Raw genomic sequence first — 19566 nt, 5'->3', positions numbered from 1 at the left:
AGATAGAAGGATAGATACCATAAGAGGGCAGATTGGAAATTAAAGATTTATGCCACACTCAATAGAAAGCCTTTGAGATGTCAAGTGCAAAGGCAAAGCTTTCGCCACAGTCCCGAAAGGAGGATGACCAGGAGTCTGCAAGGTAGATGAGAAAATTGCTAGTGGAGCATCCCTGGTGGAACTCATACTGACGGTCAGAATCAAGGTTGTAATAGGAAAGATGCTTTGTAATTATCTTGTTATGAATAAACCTGAAAACTATTGAAAGACTGGATGTTAAAGCAATTGGGCGATAGTTAGAGAGATGAGAATGGCCACCCTTCTTTGGGACAGGCTGAAAGAGAGCAAACTTCCAGAAAGAAGGAAATTTACAAGTTGATAGACACGAGTGAGAGTTTACCTAGGCAGGGTGTAAGCACAGAAACACAGTTCTTGAGGGCAACACGAGAGACCCCATGAGGCCTATATTCCTTGTTTGTATTAAGACCAGTGATGGCAGAAAATACATCAATTGAAGAAATTTTAATGTTAGTCATGAGGATTCGTAAGGGGGGGGAGGAAGTGATGGAGGAACAGCACCAGAAATGTCTAAAGTGGAACTTTAGGAGAAAGTCTGAGTGAAGACTTCTGCTTTATCAGTAGAAGAAATAGCTACAGAACCATCACAATGGAAAAGAGGAGGGAAGGATGATGAGATAATGTTGTTAGAAAAGTTTTTGGCAAGGTACCAAAAGGAGTGGGAAGAGTTTGAGCTGGAGAGTTCAGACCATTTGGAACGAATGATTTTTTTTCCCCCATAGCGAACAGACTCAGCATGATTCCGTGCAGAAACATAAATAAGATGAGATTCAGGGGTGAATTGGCTCTGGTACGTGTTCTAGGCCTTCTCTTTGTTGTGGACAGCATTGTAACAAGAGTGATTAAACCAAAGATTTTTTGCATTAGTTACAGGATATGAGAAAGGAATGAATGCTTCCATGCCTGAGAGAATAACCTTTGTCATGTGCAAGGCACACTAAGATGGCTTTCGGTCATGGAAAGCAATAACCATTCCAGGAAAAATCAAACAAGTACTGCCTGAGGGCCTCCCAGTCAGCAGCTGCAAAATGCCACCCCCGCCACATCTTGGGAGGGTCCAATAGCTTTACTTGAGCAAAAGGATTAATTTGTAAGCAAAAGGATTAATTGTAAGGATGAGGGCAAGTATGTTGGAGCTCCCTCCAAGGCCGTCAGGGCTATGGGTAGGGTGCTATAAGAGCTGCTGTAGGTCAATAAGGATAGAAAAGATATAGGATTGTTCACCATGTGGATCAGTGAAAGGTGAGGAGAGCCGAAGGTGGTGGAGAACATTGAAATCTCCTAGAATGAAGACTTCAGAGAAAGGAGAAATTTATAAGACGTGTTCCATCTTAGAAGTAAGATAGTCAATGAATTTTTCATAGTCAGTAGAATTAGTGGATTAGTTAATAGCGCAGACATATTTAGTCAGGGAATGATTGGATAGCTAAAGGCAGAGAGTACAGATTTCAAAAGACTGAAGTTCAGAAACACGAGAGCAAGATATGTTGTTGCATACATATAGGCAACCGCCACCTTTGGCTTTGAACTGAGTATAGAGAGAGAAGAAGGATACCGAACAGTGGTTGCTATGCACTCTATAATCCTGTGTGTGTGCGTGTGTGTGTGTGTGTGTGTGTGTGTGTGTGTGTGTGTGTGTGTGTGTAATGCAACCAAACCTGCGATGAAGATCTTGTTTGATCTTGTCAGGATTGTTGGAAAACGGTCCAAGATAGGCCAGCTACATTTCCATGTTGACTGAAAGTTTCCGAAGGGGTGTTTTGAGCCCAAATAATTGTCCCCATTGGTGTTACGTTTTGTGCACACGGGGAAATAATACAAGAAATTTCTGTGGAATTTCATGCGTCTGTGCACAGAGAGAGAGGGGGTGGGGGACTACACATCTACAGTTAGATGACTGTCAATTTACTGATGTTATGAACAGACAATTTATTAAGCATAAAATGGTGTCTGCTGTAGTGGAGGTGATAGTGGTAGCTGTGATGGTGGTGATGGTAGGTGTGGTGGTTGTCGTGGTGTTGGTGGTAGCTGTGATGGTGGTGGTGATGGTGGTGGTAGTTGTGATGATGGTAATGGTGGTGGTGGTGGTAGTTGTGATGATGATGGTGGTGCTGGTGGTACAGTAGCTATGATGATGATCGTAGCAGTGATGGTGGTGGTGGTGGTGGTAACACTGATGATGATGGTGGAGGTGGCAGCTGTGAGGGTGGTGGTGGTAGATGTGATGAAAGTGGTGATGGTAGCTATGGGGGCGACGGTGGTGTTGGCAGCTTGGATGATGATGCAGGTGGTAGCTGTGGTGGTGGTGGTGGAAGGTGTGATGATGATGGTGGTGGGGGCAGCTGTTCAGAAACAGCTCTTGCTGGTGCAAGTACTATGTGTGTGTATATATATATATATATATATATATATATATATATATATATATATATATACACACACACGATGGGAGACCCCCAAATTCCCGGAATTGTTAACAGAAAGCCTCAATAAAAAACTTACAGCAAACCCACGTTGGTTTCCTCCCCAGCACTTTTTCCACTTTTGGAAACGCTTCCTGTAGTCGTCTTTTGCCACATTGTCCAGAGACTACTACATTTTAGTTGAACTTCTAAGTTGCTAAATCTTCTGCCTTTCAGATCTAATTTAATCTTGGGGAAGAAGAAAAAATCGGAGGAAGGGAGATCTGGTGAGTACGGGGTGGAGTGAGGTGCGGAGCAACAACGACGCTGATTTTTGCCAAAAAATTTCTAAACCGACGATATGGGGTGTGGTGGGGAGTTGTTATGATGCAAAAACCATTTCTGCATGTGTCACTACTCTGCATGTTTACATCTGATATTTTCCTGTAGACTCCACAGGACTGTAATGTAGGACTGTTGGTTCACAGTTTGTCCACGGGGAATAAATTCTTATGGAAAACTTCCTCAATGTCAAACGAAAAAAGAAAATCAATATTGTCTTGATGTCGGACCTGACCTGACGCATTTTTTTTTCTTTTCGGTCTTGACGATATTAGCGTCTTCCACTGACTGGACTACTGCTTGGTTTGGGGTCATACTCGTAAACCCTGGTCTCGTCACCCGTAATGATATTTGAATGAAAGTCTGGGCCATTTCTCAAATGTTCTTTCAAGTCCTGACACACGTTTACATCACTGACTCTAATATTCCTTTACAAATGGGAGACGAACTTTGCTGAGACTCGGTGCATGACAAGATCTTGTGTTAAAATCCGTTGAATTGAACTTCATGATACGCCTGTGGCCTTCATTAGTTCGTCAGTAATGCGATGACGATATTTCAAGATTGCCTGTTGAATTTTCTGGATGGTTTCCTCTGTTCCAGAGCTCAAATTGTGGCCAGGACTTGGAGAGTCTTGGGCTGGCATGTTGCTTCTCTTAAAATGGCGTACCATTCTATCTATCTATCTATTGCCAGACGCCATAATCCCGTAAGGGGTGGCCATTTGACTTTGAGTTGTTTGTTTTACGGGGAGGGGCACTAATACTCCATCATATATATATATATATATATATATATATATATATATATATATATATATATATATATATATATAAACATCTATCTGTCTATCTAAATCTATATCTATCTCTCTATCTATCTATGGTTCACAGACTACACACACATCCAAAGCCACTCCAACACTACAATTACACTTACAAGCACTTCTCACCCTACATACAATCTCTACCAGACAGCCTACGCCACTTGGTAGAGATACATTGGCTGTATCGTCCCGACTTTGGTCGGGATAGGCCGGTCCTGCAGTGGATACTCAAACGGCTGATGATGATGATGATATTTACAGTATATATATATATATATATATATATATATATATATCCCCTGTTCCTTGAAAGCTTCCTCAGTCATTATCACTACCTCAGCCGTGATTTTCCCGAGCAAATTCAAAATTTAATGCGTACTCTTTGTTCAGTCAAATGTTGCATAGTGGTTTGAGGACGAAAATCGCAGAAGCCATGTGCATGAACAAAGAAAAAATGCCAGAAGAAACAATTCTTCGCTTTCAGCGTGATGCCACGTAGCACGTGGTGCCTCTCGGCCATCGGGAACCATTTCTTTTTCCCTCGCTATCGATCTATTATGGGATTTTTGGGGTCCCCCCTTGTGTGTATATCTGTATCTATCTATCTATCCAGATATATAGACAGATATACAAATAGCTAGAATAACAGATAGTTAGATAGATAGATTTGTTGATTGATATTCAGTACAGGCGCATGATAAAGGTTCGGGAGAGAATTACAGAGAAGGCTTAGGGAAGAGACACAAATAAAGGCGAACCATTTTTTTTTTTTTAATAACAGAACAGAGGAAGGGAAAACAAATGAATAAAAACAATAATCCATACACCAGTTTACTGGCAGCATTCGGGAGCCGAGTGCTAATCGTCACCAGAAGACACTGTTGGCCAAGTCCAAAATTTAGGCCATATCTTGATGCCCTGAAGGTTTTATGCTGATAGCTCAAGTCGTTCATGAGATATAATGTTGTTGAAGGCGGCCTTTAAAAAAATAATTGACCTTAAGCAGCCATCTTGGTGACCTTGAACGCGAGTGCCCATTTTCGAACTCGTCCAAGATTTTGGCCATATCTTGATACCCAAAAGGCTTCATGTTGATAGCTGAAGCCATTCATGAGATATAATGGTGCTAAAAGCGGGAAATAAAAACTAGTTGACCTTTGACAGCCATTTTGCTGACCTTGACCTTGACCCCGAGTGTCCATTTTCGGACTCGTCCAAGATTATGGCCATATCTTGATGCCCTGACGGTTTCATGCTGATAACTCAAGCGATTCATGAGATATAATTGGAACACACACACACACACACACACACACACACACACACACACTGAGGCAGGCAAAAACATTATCACTCCGTCTTCTAAAGGCGGGCGATAAAAATAATCCATACACCAGATTACTGGTTTCCTCGATTCATAAAAAATCTGTGACAGTTGAACAGCTGTAGGTTGAAGTTTGGGGGGGAACAACTCTGGGGAAGCGAGTTCCAAAGAGATGCAGTTCGGGGAATAAAAGATTTCTGATAGGCGGAAGTTCTGAAATATGGTAGAGTGACATTATCATCCACTCACTTGATGTAGTGCTGCCTACTTCTTCCTAAGCCTTTATCATTCTTTTTCTGTGCCTGCCTTCCTCTCTTCCTATTTCTCCCATCTTTCCTGTTACTTCTTATTGCTTTTCTTTCCTTCACAGGTGGCTCTACATTTAGTGACGAGCCAAATGGCTTCCTGTAAGCCAAGAAACCATTTACAACGCTGGGTGGTAACCATATAACCAAACCATACGTGCTCCCTACGTGTCAACAAGTGGGTTGGTGGAGGGCTAGTGCCCGTCCCTGTAAAACAAATAACTCAAAGTCAAATGGCCACCCCTTACTGGATTATGGCGTCTGGCAATAGATAGATCGATAGATAGACATTCCAGTCATGAGCGCTACCAGATGTCCGTGTAGCACGGGGGAAGGCATGGAGAGGTGGTAAGTTAAGGGCAAGAATGACGTAATTCCATTTTGAGAATAATTTGTCTAAAGTCAAGGTCACAGTCAAATATTTAGCCTTTAGATCAGTTAATGGTCGCTAGTGTATCTCTCTCTGAGTTTTCCCTCTTGTACATTATTCTTGTTTATCAACGTTATAGTCACCTAATGAGATTACCTTAACATTCGAGGAATTATTGAAATCTGTATCTAACCCTTCATGTTTACTTAGTCTCTTTTTAGGTTAACAGCCGTCTGGAGGTAACAAGGATGTAAGAAAGACTTCACAGTACTGGAAGTTTCTAGTGTTGATTCATATGCTGCCAAATTTTCGCTCACTAATATGTCATGGAAGGCTTACTCCAAGAGCCTTATTCTCTCAGAGGCACACTACTATAAGAATACTTATATCGGGGTCTTTAATCTTTCATACTCGTGGGATAATTTAATATGATATCATGGTGCAGTACCGAACATAACCGCCCAGTGAGAGAAGTTGAGGCACTCGGCTGTGGTTAGCACTGACCACATATTCTAAACTTAACTACAGTCCCATGACATACTGCATTATTTCTTACATGGGTATGCATGATATTTTAAAAATATGTTGTTCTCCTTAGTTGTACTTTTCGAACTGGGGTGGTCATATATAGCATTCATTAATAATTCTACAGGAAGAGACCCTCCTCAAGCTGAATCAGGTCTTCTGGTGTTAACGTGATTAAAGATGAAAACACATCATGGGATGCAAAGGGCTAATCAGTGTTTGTGATTAACGTGGCGGAGTAACAACTTTCCGGGTACGCCACGTCAAATGGTGGGCCACTCTAAACTCCTTCACACCCATGACTTATATTACATTGTTTATTCATGCTACCTTAGACGCTTTCATTTAATTTACGGGAGACTTTTAAGACTAGGGGAGTTAAACACAGCCTTCCTTAACCCTCTCATTACTAGCGTCGGCCCTTACGTTGAATTTATTCGCGTGGTGGTAGAAAGAATTGAATATTGAAAAAAAAAAAATGGGGATAATGGAGAGGGGTGCTAAACTAAACTCTCTTGCAAAGCTAAGGCTTATCAGTGGATATGCTGATGTATCCGCTGATGTGCTTTGGTGTGTTCAGTATAACCGTATCAGTGGATAAAGACGACGATAACATGTTTTATTCACCCCTTCACTACCTCGACTTGTTTCAGTTTATAGTTTTGCTTGTTTCAGATGCATTTATGGAGCTTAATTTATACTTTTTATCCTCCAAGCATTTTTTATAGTCTTCATTAATCCCTCTCGCAAGAGAGACCATTTCTTAGTACTAAAAAGTAGTTTGGACAGAGCAAAAATTAAAACAAAAATTCGTCACCGAGTTAATGGGTTAATGCCGCAGATCAATGGTACAGATTTAATTAAAATCTTTCTGTGCTGGGAAAAATTTCTGTTGCTGGTATGAACATGAAGATGAAATACAGAGCAGTATATTTAGAATAAGTATGGAACCCTCTGAGCACACTTTCCTGATGGATGGACAAGAGACTCCGAAGAGCAGTAATATGTGGAGTCGAACACATATTTCGGTCAACAAAGGAGTGATTCATCCCCACCCATATCGACCAATGGGTTATGGGTGTGAGAATCTTGTGGAGTGTAGGATACGAAGTGGTTCAGAGTGTAAAAATACGTTCTGGACTAAAAGAGGTTCTGTGATACTCTGTATATATAATCCAGGCGAACCTCAAAATAATGTAAGATCTCTCGATACACTCACATCATTGTCTGACATACTGGGATTTGATCCCTATCTGAAGGGTGCAATGTAATTACACTGACCTCCTCCAGGTCATCTACGTTTTGTTTAATCAAAGTAAAATAATAATCTAGACACACGCTTCAGAGAATCGTCAGTTATTTTGCTCATATGAAATCAAAATATATTTTTCCGCGTGTATGTCGTTATTTCAAGTCTCATTATCCTCTCAAAATTATCACAAAATGAATATTGGGAAAGGCAAGGCAAGGTAAGGGAAAAGGCTTTTTTTGAGGTTTCAGAGGGACAACATAACAGGGTCGTGTTCCTGATGCACAATGATCCGACGCCATGTTTTGCTGGGTATTATGTATTATTCATGAAAATGCAACCCTTTCAGTCTCCATTAATTGTTTTGAATTTCGCAATTCGTAGTGAAATCAAAGGCTTTCATGCCCCTCTCCTTTTGAGGCTAGTAAAATGAACCTCACACCATCGTGTGGTTATACGAGTACACATACCAAGCACCACCAAAACTCTAATAGTTCTTGTAAAAGAATGTTGTACTTATATGTTTAAGATTTCATGCGACGTAGCTGAACTTGTGAAGTGACACAGATTTGCTCTTTCGTGTGTGTGTGTGTGTGTGTGTGTGTGTGTGTGTGTGTGTGTGTGTGTGTGTGTGTGTGTGTGTGTGAATTTGCAATACTCTTTGAGTGTGTGAAAGTATTAGGCGCATAAAAGATTTACCCCAATCGATGGGAGAATATATTTAATGATTAAAACTTCAACTGTGCACAGTTTAAACATAATGGACACTGGTGGTGGTGGTGGAAGGTAGACTGATGGTGTTAATGAGAGGGAGGGAGATATAGTACTTTCACCTTGATTTAGGCCCAGATTTTTGTTCTGCGGCAGTTTATTTAACGTGTCCCGGTGGCAGAAGACAATGCTACGGGTCTACATCCTTTCCATAGCACTTTGTAATTATCATCTCTAATGGTGCTAAACTATTGTTATAGCTCAGCACTGACGATGGAGAAAATACAATTATAGAGTATGGTAAAGTGAAAAGTATATAGCCTTCTCCTTTGCTTCCCAGTTCCATTTCCACGTTCCCTTTCAGCTACCTAGAAGAGAAGCAGAGAAAGAAAGAAAAAAGTGAAAGAAGTGATTATGCGCACACTACAAGCAGCAAGGAAAAAAAATGAATATAGTAAAGAATGAACAGACGAGTGAGATATTCAGGAAAACATCAAGAAACAATTGAAAGCGAACTCAACATAGTTTTTTTTTTTTTTTTCCTTGGATCATTCCATTAAGAAAGAGGGAAAAATATTCTTGGCGAGGCACAAAGAGGACGGCCTTGAGAGCTGCACTGATGAAAGAGTTGTTGTAAAAGTCAACAGGTCGGGCAGGACAAGGCGGGATGGGGCAGAATGAAACAGGGTAGAACAGGACAGGGAAGAGAGAGTCAGAATAGGACGTGACAGGACAAGACAGGGCACGGTAGGGAAGGGCAAAACAAAACAGGGCAAGGTAGCATAAAATGGGATATCGCTGGGTACGGGAGGGCAAGACAGAGTAGGAGGGGGACAGACAAGATAGGGCAGGTCTGGGCAGGGCAGGGCAGAGCAAGGAAGGGCATAGGAGGGCAGGGTTTGTTGATATGTCACCGAGCATCAAAAAACACAAACACAAATATGCCGGGTACTGGTTTAACATAAATACCATAGACAATGAACGAAACATGATTAAACATTGTTCCAATATTCTTGCGCAAGTTAATATCACCGGAACTTCTAAACAGTTGTCCTACGCTCATTCGAACACTGTTTCCCATTGTTACGTGAGATGAGATAAAAGCCAGATTTCATCTTTTTCGGTAGAAACATGGAAGGAAATGGACGTCTCAGTTTCACCCCTATTCCTCGTAAATCGTAGAGTTGCAAGAACTACGAGTATGCTTTAAAAAAAAAGATCGAACGGCGGGATTTATTAAACGGTCCCACGCACGCTCAGATCGGCCTGTCCGGTCGCCAGCAAAAACCGACCTGTTCAAGAAAAATTTACTGAACGCATGTGTGTTGTTTAGGTCGAGGATCTCATCCTTGGTTTAGGCTGTTTGTTCATTTTGTCTGAATGCGGCTTGTACAGGCGGTCGGACCCCATCCGCATTTATGAATACAGTGTAGGGTTGTAATTCAAGCTCCCTACTCTGGCCACCTGTAGCAGTCTTTTACGGCATACTGGAGAGAGACTCCTCCATGTGGTGGCAAAGTTATAACTGGATGGTGGAGCTGTCAGGTTATACAAAAGTCCTTCATTCCCCTCCCGATCCCCCTAAACGAGGATGGTGGACTGAGAAAGGACAACTTTGGCCTTCAGTCCACTGGGTTCACATTCAGATGGACATTACTTCTACGGCACACAAGGTATAGCTGATGCGTATTTATTTTTTCCTGTGCTCTGGAGCTAATGAGTCACATTAAGTCATAAATATACAAAGATTTCATTAAGGTACAGCCATTGATTTACATTTCTGCTCTAGATCAAGAGCACCAACGATTCAGCTAAATAACTCATGAGCAATGCAACAGACGTTCAGCTGGAAACAACTCAAGAATTATACGTGTGTGTGTGTGTGTGTGTGTGTGTGCGTGTGTGTGTGTGTGTGTGTGTGTGTGTGTGTGTGTGTGTGTGTGTGTGAGTGTGTGTGTGTGTGTCCAGTAAAATCAGAGTGCAGTGTAGGATGCAGTGCTAAAAAGCGTTGCTGCAATCATTACAAGACACTTCCAGTAAAGCAAAACAGCCAAAATAAGGTCATGGAGTCACCGAGTCTCTGGCAAACCGATGGCCATCCAAAACTATGATGCATCCGTACGTAATATTATTTTAATATCATAATTCTTTCACTCATACAGTCTCCAAACACGAAACAGCCAAACCAGAGTGACGATAAAAGTAGAAATCGAAAGGTAAGGTAAAGGTGGGCCAGACGCAGTCTGACGCTTAGCCTGTGGCGAAAACATTTACCCACTTACTTGGGATGCAAGGTCACATATTACTCCTTTAGTCGTTACCATAGTTGTTCATTAAACCTACCTCTCACAAAGGGTAGGTGGAACACCTTATTTGAATGATGCGATCAAGTAAAATGATTTCTTGCAATAATTCTGTTTCGCAGAAACTAATTGTCAGTACTGGTTAAAGTTCTGTTTAGGTATTTCCCCCGGGTCTCAGTACAGTAAGTCACTCACATCCGGCCCCACCGTCATATGTTTTAGTCAAAAGCAGGTCACAGCCTCACACAGCAGTCCACCTTTACCAGCGCAATAACACCAGCCCAATTCGCACATGTTCTGGCCACAAGCAGGATACAGACTCACACAGGGTCCAGCACTTACTATTACAACAACACTGGCCAAACTTACACGTTTATATAAGTATGTTCTGGACACAAGCAGGTCACACTCCCACCAGCACAGCATCATCAGCCCCATTTATGTTTTTTACTCAAGCAAGCAACAGTAGTGCTGAATATACAGCAAATATCACACAGCAGTTCTACACCCTAACATGACATTAGCATAAACGGAAGGACAAGGAATAGATGGACAGACAGACAGACTGACAGATATACAGAGACTAGACAGAGGCAAAGTACAGAAAATACAGATAGATAGAGCAGACAGATATAGTATAAAACAAGATGGAGCACTACAAGAGTGCAACACCCGCGACCACCAGCTAGTCTAAGGATCGAATATCTGACTTGGCCACGTGACTTTGACCTTCGGTCGATCACTTCAAAAAACGAATCACATCATTCTTTCCAACCCTTAGACCTTCCACCAACTTTGGTTGAAATCAGATAAGAATCTGTTTGAGTTGACTTTACCCATTGATCGTGACCATTGACCTTTCCTTGTGACCTTGACTTCTGAATGACTGGCCAAAAAATCGAATTTGTTTAGCCTTATTTTAACCGGAACCCTTCACAAAGTATAGTCTATATCGGATAAAATATGCTTCAGTTCACCTTGATATGTGACCTTAACCTTTGACCTGTTATTCACAGAAACAATAGGTCAGTCTTTTGGGCGATACTTAATTCACCCACCACACTCACAGGTGCAAAGATAGAACTTCCTTTAATGATTGTTCTCAAAATAGAGTCGTTTTGTCCTTGCCTGAGCCCTAATATTTCCACCAAATCTGATTCAAATATTAGTAAAACCCTTTGAGTTGACCTTGCCTTGCAACCTTGGTTATTGACCTATCCCCTGTGACCTTGACCAATGGTTAATTGTTCTCCAAAAAAAAAAAAAAAAATCGAACCCTCAAATTCCTGCCACATCCTCAACCCTTACCCAATGATTGTTCTTAATACGATTAATTCTTTTAAGCTCACTTTGCCCTGTGACCCTGACATTTGACCTACTGCATTAAAAAAAAAACGGTGGTCGTTTGGCTGACCCCAACCCTTCCACCAAGTTTGTTAACATCAGGTAAAAACTATTTGAGTTATTTTGTTAACAAATACATACACGGATAAACTTTGAATTTGTACTCTGACCAAGATATTTGGCTGATTGTTCCATAAACTAAATCAGTTCATCCTTGTTATATATTCAGCTTCTTCCCCAAGTTTTTTTCTTAATTGCATAAAATCTATGCAGGTTGATTTTGGTATGTCAGCGTTTAATTTAGGCATGTGACCTTGACCTTTGACTCTTTGTTTTAAAAGTATAAGGATTGATCATGGACTAACCCTAAATCCTTCCACCATATGTGGTTAAAATCTGTAAATAAAAAAATGCAAGTTGACTTTGCTATCTCAGCGATTAATTTAGCCATGTGACGTTGACCTTTGACTTTTTGTTTTAAAAGTATAAGGATTACTCATGGACTAACCCTAAAACATTCCAGCATATGTGGTAAAAATCTATTTAAAACTTTTCCACTGTTTGTGTTCACACACACACACACACACACACACACACACACACACACACACACACACACACACACACACACACACACACACACACACACACACACACACACACACACACACACACACACACACACACACACACACGCACACACACACACACACACACACATTATCACTAAGACTTACATCATTATCGCGCACACGCTAGGATGAAGATGAAGATGACGATGATGAAGGGGCAGCGAGCACTTACCTCTAAACATGTAGACATGGTTCCCAATACATAGGCTGTCCATCTACTCCGCTTTTTGACTGCAGGTTTGCAGGCTGAGTGAAACTGTCCTTTCCAAGACAAACTGGAACTATATATATATATATATATATATATATATATATATATATATATATATATATATATATATATATATATATATATATATATATATATATATATATATATATATACTGTATTTGTTTTGAATATAGTAAAACTCGTCTGACACCAGCTGAAATAAAAATTGCAAGTAGGGAATACTTAAGGAAATGGTTTAAACCTACTTACCTTTCTCTCACTGCAGGAATATAACATCTGAAAGAAATCACGCAACTGATATGTAATCAGTAATACTCTTAAGCTAATACATTTTTCATAATAACCAAACAATAACATGATTAGCGTAATAAATAGTAAACGGCGTGGTCAGAACCACTACCCAAGTATGCCTGAAAAGAGGTCAGACATGCTCCGCATACCGTCATTTAATTTAATTTTTTAAAATACTTTCTTGTGAGCAGCAGAAACTTCATAACTGACATGTCCCGTGAACATTAAAAGCTTTCTTACTCAGACAGTTATCAGTTATTTGCGTCATACATGACGTATTACGGAAGAAAGAATTAATAATTTTATTTCCAAAACATTCTCAACAATTCTCCATGTTCAAGCGGGTACACCACCTTTGCCAGCAGCCACTGGGGCCAACAATTAATACAACCGTCTCTCTCCTCCCCTCTAGGATTAAAAAAAAGTTCCCAGCCATTGTGCTCGATTTGGGGCGACTGTGAGAAAGCGAGGGAGGGAACTGCAGTGAACAATTACCCTCTTCAGCTTTGCCAGAAATATTCTATACGCATGACCGAAGAGAATTAGCGGTTTTTCTAGAGCAGTTGCATAGAGCGAATGTTAATTTTGCACCCACAAAACCAAAGAGTCATCAACTTTGCTCTTTTTCGTTATTGTTTCACACATCGACACCATAATCACATAATATTTCTTCCGTTTGGTATATCCAGGATTTTTTTTTTTTTCAATTCGCACGTCACCTCATACTAAACTTGCATTGCATTCCATCATCTAATCACAAATCACAGACTCAGGTCGTGTGAGCAAACCACCTGTCTCCTGCACTAGTAGTATCTGCAAAAAGAGGAATCTCCAACCACTATGCAACCCAAAACGATCTACTAACCAGATCATTCATTAACCCAGAGAAGATTTATTGCCGGCATAATGAACCAAGATTTTATTAGTTAATGGGCCTGATTCGTATTTATTCCTAACAAAATGACATTATCTATAGGAGGGGCGCCAGTGCAATCTCTACCCAGGATCTCTGAAGAACTGAAATACGGGGTGGTGGTTAAGAGGATAAGCTGCGGAAGACTTGGGAGTGCTGAGTCCCGTGTTCGAATTCGGCAGCCGCACGGAACAATCTGAGGATTTTAATTCAGTATCATCGTATTCATTGCTCTGATTTTTGGTCGCTGCATCACAATATTGAGTTACCATATTATCATAACATCAGATCTGAGAGTAACACCCCAATCGTGTTGTTGAAGAGATGGTTAGGATTAGAATCCATGTGCCTGGTAATCAGGCTTCCGTCAATGTATATTGGGCTCACTACTAGAAATAAGAATTGGACTTCGCCTGTGACAAGAGTCAGATGCATTAGGAAATGAAAATAGCAATAAGCCCCATACTACACTCTTTCGAGCAGAGGATCTCCAAGTTGGGCTACCCGAGTCCAGCTTCTTTAACTCCAGAACACCAAGCTACGGCCCCGGCAACATTTTACATGATGATAAGTTTCTAGTCTCGTCAAGAGGGCTAAAAAAAAAAAAAATGCACGTACGGAACGATTGTCACTGTAATCTTGATGAGGAAAGTTGTCAAAATATCCTCCTATATTCTGTTTTTACTTACAGTATTGAGTATTTGCAGTACTAAATGAGCGCACACACACACACACACACACACACACACACACACACACACACACACACAGAATTACTCTCTCTCTCTCTCTCTCTCTCTCTCTCTCTCTCTCTCTCTCTCTCTCTCTCTCTCTTTCATTTTCCTTTATAGCTGCATACCACTTTTAGTACACGACTGTGAGAATGCAGGCTTCCCTTTCACAAAGTAAAAGTTTCACTAGCACAGGAAAACTTCTTTATTGGTACTAGAGCACATCCACAAAATTAATAATCTGCTTTACTTTCTAGTAAGGAATTCTGGTTCCATAACTGTTATCTCCATCCATCCGGTGATATATATTATACTGACAGATAATCTTTGTCGAGTATTAGGCTAAGAGTGATATATGACATTGGTTGGTGTAAAATGTCTATCTTTAGATAAATTTAATCATGCCTTGAAAGTAGGGATGCACCGGAACTAGGATACTAAGTTCCTGCCGGATCCGGAACTGGCCGGAACTCTTCAAAAGTTCCGGCCGGAACTTCCGGCCGGAACCGGAACTAGAAAATTTTTGTGGTTTAATGTTCTCTCTCTCTCTATTGGAAAGAGAAAGAATTTTGTTTATTACTTTATTTGTATTATCAGTCCAATAGACCTCTCTTCCTTATCCCTGTCACTGGGCCTAACCCTCCATTCATGGTCAACCCGTATTGGACGCGTGAGCAACTAACACATCCAGTACAGGTAGAGTCATCCAGCTGAGCCTGCCTCAGTCTCCACTCCTCAGTTCCCCACAGTCTGGTGACTGGTGAACAACGCTGAGATAGATCTAAGCAGGTATGTCCATTGTCCATTGTGTACTGTACAGTTTGTTGACACATGCTGAGGAATAGAATAATGGGGTTGTACTTGGTAATGTATTTTCATTTGTGCATTACAAATAGTACGGTATATAAAAAACATATATAATACTGTATTCATTAAAGACTAGGTTGTCACTCATACATTTTTCGTTTAGCCTATTTCCAATTGATTTAGGTTCTTAAATTTCGTAACCACTCTTTATGGAAATATTGGTATAGCATAAGTGACTGATTAGATTTTGAATCACTGTTCATGCATATGACTAAAATACACTTGATGCATAAAATATGTCATTCACCATACTTTGCTAGTACAAATTTTAATATTTTAAAATCATATATTTTAAAAATATAATTCTCAATATGAAACTAAGAAGACAGTTATATATATAAATGAAGAGTTAAGAAGAAATAAGTAAGAAAGAAACTCAAAAAGTTAAGAGTTGAGACATAATTTATAAGTAGTATGATAAATGATTGGATGTAAAATAAAAGTTCTGGTTCCGGTTATTTTATGACAGTTCCGGCCGGAACCGGAACTTTACAAAAATTGAGGTTCCGGCCGGTTAAGTTCCGGTGCACCTCTACTTGAAAGTAAACATAGATAAAGAGTAGAGTGATGGTTGGTGAGTGAGTCTGGGTGAGTGAAGGGAGCATTAAACTGGTGAATGAACTCAAGTATCTGAGTGTAGTGAAAGGAAAGTGAGGTAACTGTGAAGAAAAACTGGAAAGTAGAGTGGTACAAGGAAGGAAAGTGGGTAGTGCAGTGAAGGTTTTGATACAAAAAAGTGGTCTGAGCGTGGCAGCTGCAAGAGGACTGCATTAGTCATACTAACATACGAGTTTGAGACTCGGGCGTGATATGAAAATGAAAAATCAAGAGTTAGAGAGATGGAGACGTTATTCGTGAGAAACGTGTGGAGAGTTCAGTAAGCATACAGAATTAAAAAAAATAATAATAACAATATGAGCTGTGCAACGTATGGAGAAAGGACCTCCGTGGATAACAGAGTTGTATGGATTTGATAAGTGTGTATCAAGAAGAGGTATGTAAGCAGACCAGGATAGGGAAATGACAAGGGATCAAGTTGGTTGATGAATATTGTACACAGGAGTGTTTGATATGGGTTTGGCACGGATATTCTAACTTGACATCTGCAATTTGTCTCTGTCACATTGGTAATTATGAAGCTACGCTATGGGCAGGTGTATCAGTCAGGTGGAACGAGGATTCTGGGTGTTTGGTGAATGCCTGAATGTATGGTCCATTTTACTGGGCACGTTGTTGATTAGTTCTCTCATCGTCGTATTCCTTCCTTTTCCTGACTCAATAGACTCGACCTCACATCACCTTCATGTGGGAAAAAGAGCGATAATATGATGACGGGAAAAATAGTCGAGAATATGATGATGATGATAATGATGGTGATGATGATGGTGGTGATGACGATCATGATGATGACGATGATGATGATGATGATGATGATGATGATGATAATAATAATAATAATAATAATAATAATAATCTATCTATCTATTGCCAGACGTCTCAATCCCGTTCAGGGTGGCCACAAACAAATCGCCTCCACGTCGCCCTGTACCCCGCCATTTCACTGCCCCGCTCCCAACTCACACCCCCCTCTCTCATATACCTCGCCACCCCATCCCTCCATCTCATCCTCGGCCTCCCCTCCATCTTCTCCCCTCCACCTCACTCACATACACTCTCTTCGTCAGTCTTTCACCCTCCATCCTCTCAACATAGCCAAACCACCTCAGTGTATTCCTCCTAACGCTTCCTATTACATCCACATGTACACCACAACGCTCCTTTATATCCTCATTTGTCAGCCTGTCTCTCCACGTGACTCCACAGGCTCCTCTTAAATAACTCATTTCCACTGCTCTCACTCTTGACTTGTGTCCTTCCAGCAACGTCCAAGCTTCACTTCCATACGTTAGAGTTAGTATCACAATACTGTCATGTTGTAACTTTCTCACTTCCATGCTCACTTCCATGCATCTTATCACTGCTTTCAAGGAACCAGCAACCTTTCTTCCTTGCTGTACCCTTTCAAGCACTTCACCCTCCAAACCTCCATCCTTACTCATCACACTACCCAAGTACTTAAACGTACTCACATTTTCCAATTCCTCACCATCCAACCTCGCTGTACATTCACTGACTTCACCTCTCTCAAAGACCATCACTTTACTCTTCCCTACATTCACCTTTAGATTCCGTTTCTTACACACTCTCTCAAACTCATCCACCAAGCCTTGCAGCTCCCCTTCGTCTTCACTCAACAACATAGTATCATCTACAAACAACAGTACAGGGAGTTTCCAAACACTACCCTCTCTCACCAGGGCCACTCCAACATCCACTACCCTACCTTGTACTTCTTTTATTACCCCATCCATATACAGATTGAACAACCATGGAGACATGGCACATCCCTGTTTCAACCCAACCTTCAAAGAGAAAAATTCACTTAGTTTACCATCCACACGCACTGCAGCCTTAGCACCATCATACATACTCTTCACAGCATTCAACAACTTCCCATCTGCTTCATATATTCTTTAATACTTTCCACAATCCTTTTCTATCCACCCTGTCATGCTTTCTCCAAATCCATGAAAGCCGCATACAACTTCTTTCCCTTCTCTAGAAACTTTTCCACTAAAGATCCAAGAATGAATATCTGATCTACACAACCTCATCCCTTCCTAAAGCCTCCCTGTTCTTCTCCAACTAATTCCTCTGTTCATTCTCTAACTCTGTGAATAAGTATCCTACCATACACTTTTCCTATTATACTAAGAAGACAGATGCCCCTATGATTACCACACACTTCTTTTTCCCCTTTTCCTTTGTACAAGGGAATAATTATACCTGACTTCCAATCCTCCGGGATTCTACCTTCCTCCCAGGCCAATCTGCACATTTTCCACATCCATTCTACTACTATCTCTTCCCCATACTTCAGCATTTCACCACACACTCCATCAATTCCTGGGGCTTTCCCCCATTTAACTTTCTTCATTATTTCCACAACTTCTATCCTACTGATTTCTTCCTGTCTTCTCACCTCCCTCCTTCTCCCAGCCATTCTCCAGCCACATATACTCGCATTACTTCCATTTTCTATGTTCAACAATTCCTTAAAGTGTTCTCTCCATCTCCTCACTTTTTCTCCCTTCTCCACTAGTAATCTGCCATTTTTATTTTTCACTCCCCTGCTAACTTCACTTCCACCCGGTCTTACTCTTTTCACCTCTTTCCAGAACATTTTCTTACAGTCCCTCCACTTTACACTCAAGTTCCTTCCAAATTCCTCATCCACTCTCTTCTTACTCTCTCTTACTAATCTTTTCACCTCTCTCTTTCTTTCTACATATGACTCTCTCTTCCGCCTCTCAGCTTCTTCCACGCCCCTATTCCTCATCCATTCATTGTATGCTTTCTTCTTTTGTGCCACAGCCTGTCTCACCTCTTCATTCCACCATGCTGTTACTTGCACACCCCTCTGTCTTCTCTTCATCCCACACACCACATCACATGCTGCACATATTTCTTCTGTAAATATCCTACACACACCTTCCACGTCTCCCATCTGCTCCAATTCATATTTGCCCAATCGTTCCTCCACTTCTCTCTTATTCTCTGCCTTTTTCTCATCCTCTTGTAACCTTTCCACTCTCCTTACAAATACTCCTTCTTCCCGTCCTTCCCTTCTTCTATTTCTCCGTCCTAAATGGACCTTGATTCTGGCCACGACCAAGTAGTGGTCAGAAAGTCCACTCCCCCAACCTCTATACGCTCTTGCATCCATTACACATCTTTGCATCCTTTCATCCACACACACATAATCAATCGTTGCCTTCCGTTCATTCAGTTCACCACCCACACTTTTCATCACTCGCCATGTATACATGTGGATCATTTTGTGCCTGAATAGAGTATTGGCTATCACCAACCCCCTCCCAGCACAAATGTCCACTAACGCACTGCCATTCTCATCTATCTCAGCAGGCACACCCCACTCACCAACTATTCCATCCACCTTCAAATTCCCTACTTTACCATTCATATCACCGATCAAAAACACTCTCTCATTCCTTCCAAACTTTTCCATGCACACTTCCACATTTGTCCAGAACTCTCCT

This window comes from Coenobita brevimanus, chromosome 100 (assembly GCF_032717465.1).
Source record: "Coenobita brevimanus isolate Jiangsu-jjx chromosome 100, ASM3271746v2, whole genome shotgun sequence".
NCBI lineage: Eukaryota > Metazoa > Arthropoda > Malacostraca > Decapoda > Coenobitidae > Coenobita > Coenobita brevimanus.
This window is presented reverse-complemented; position numbering follows the sequence as displayed.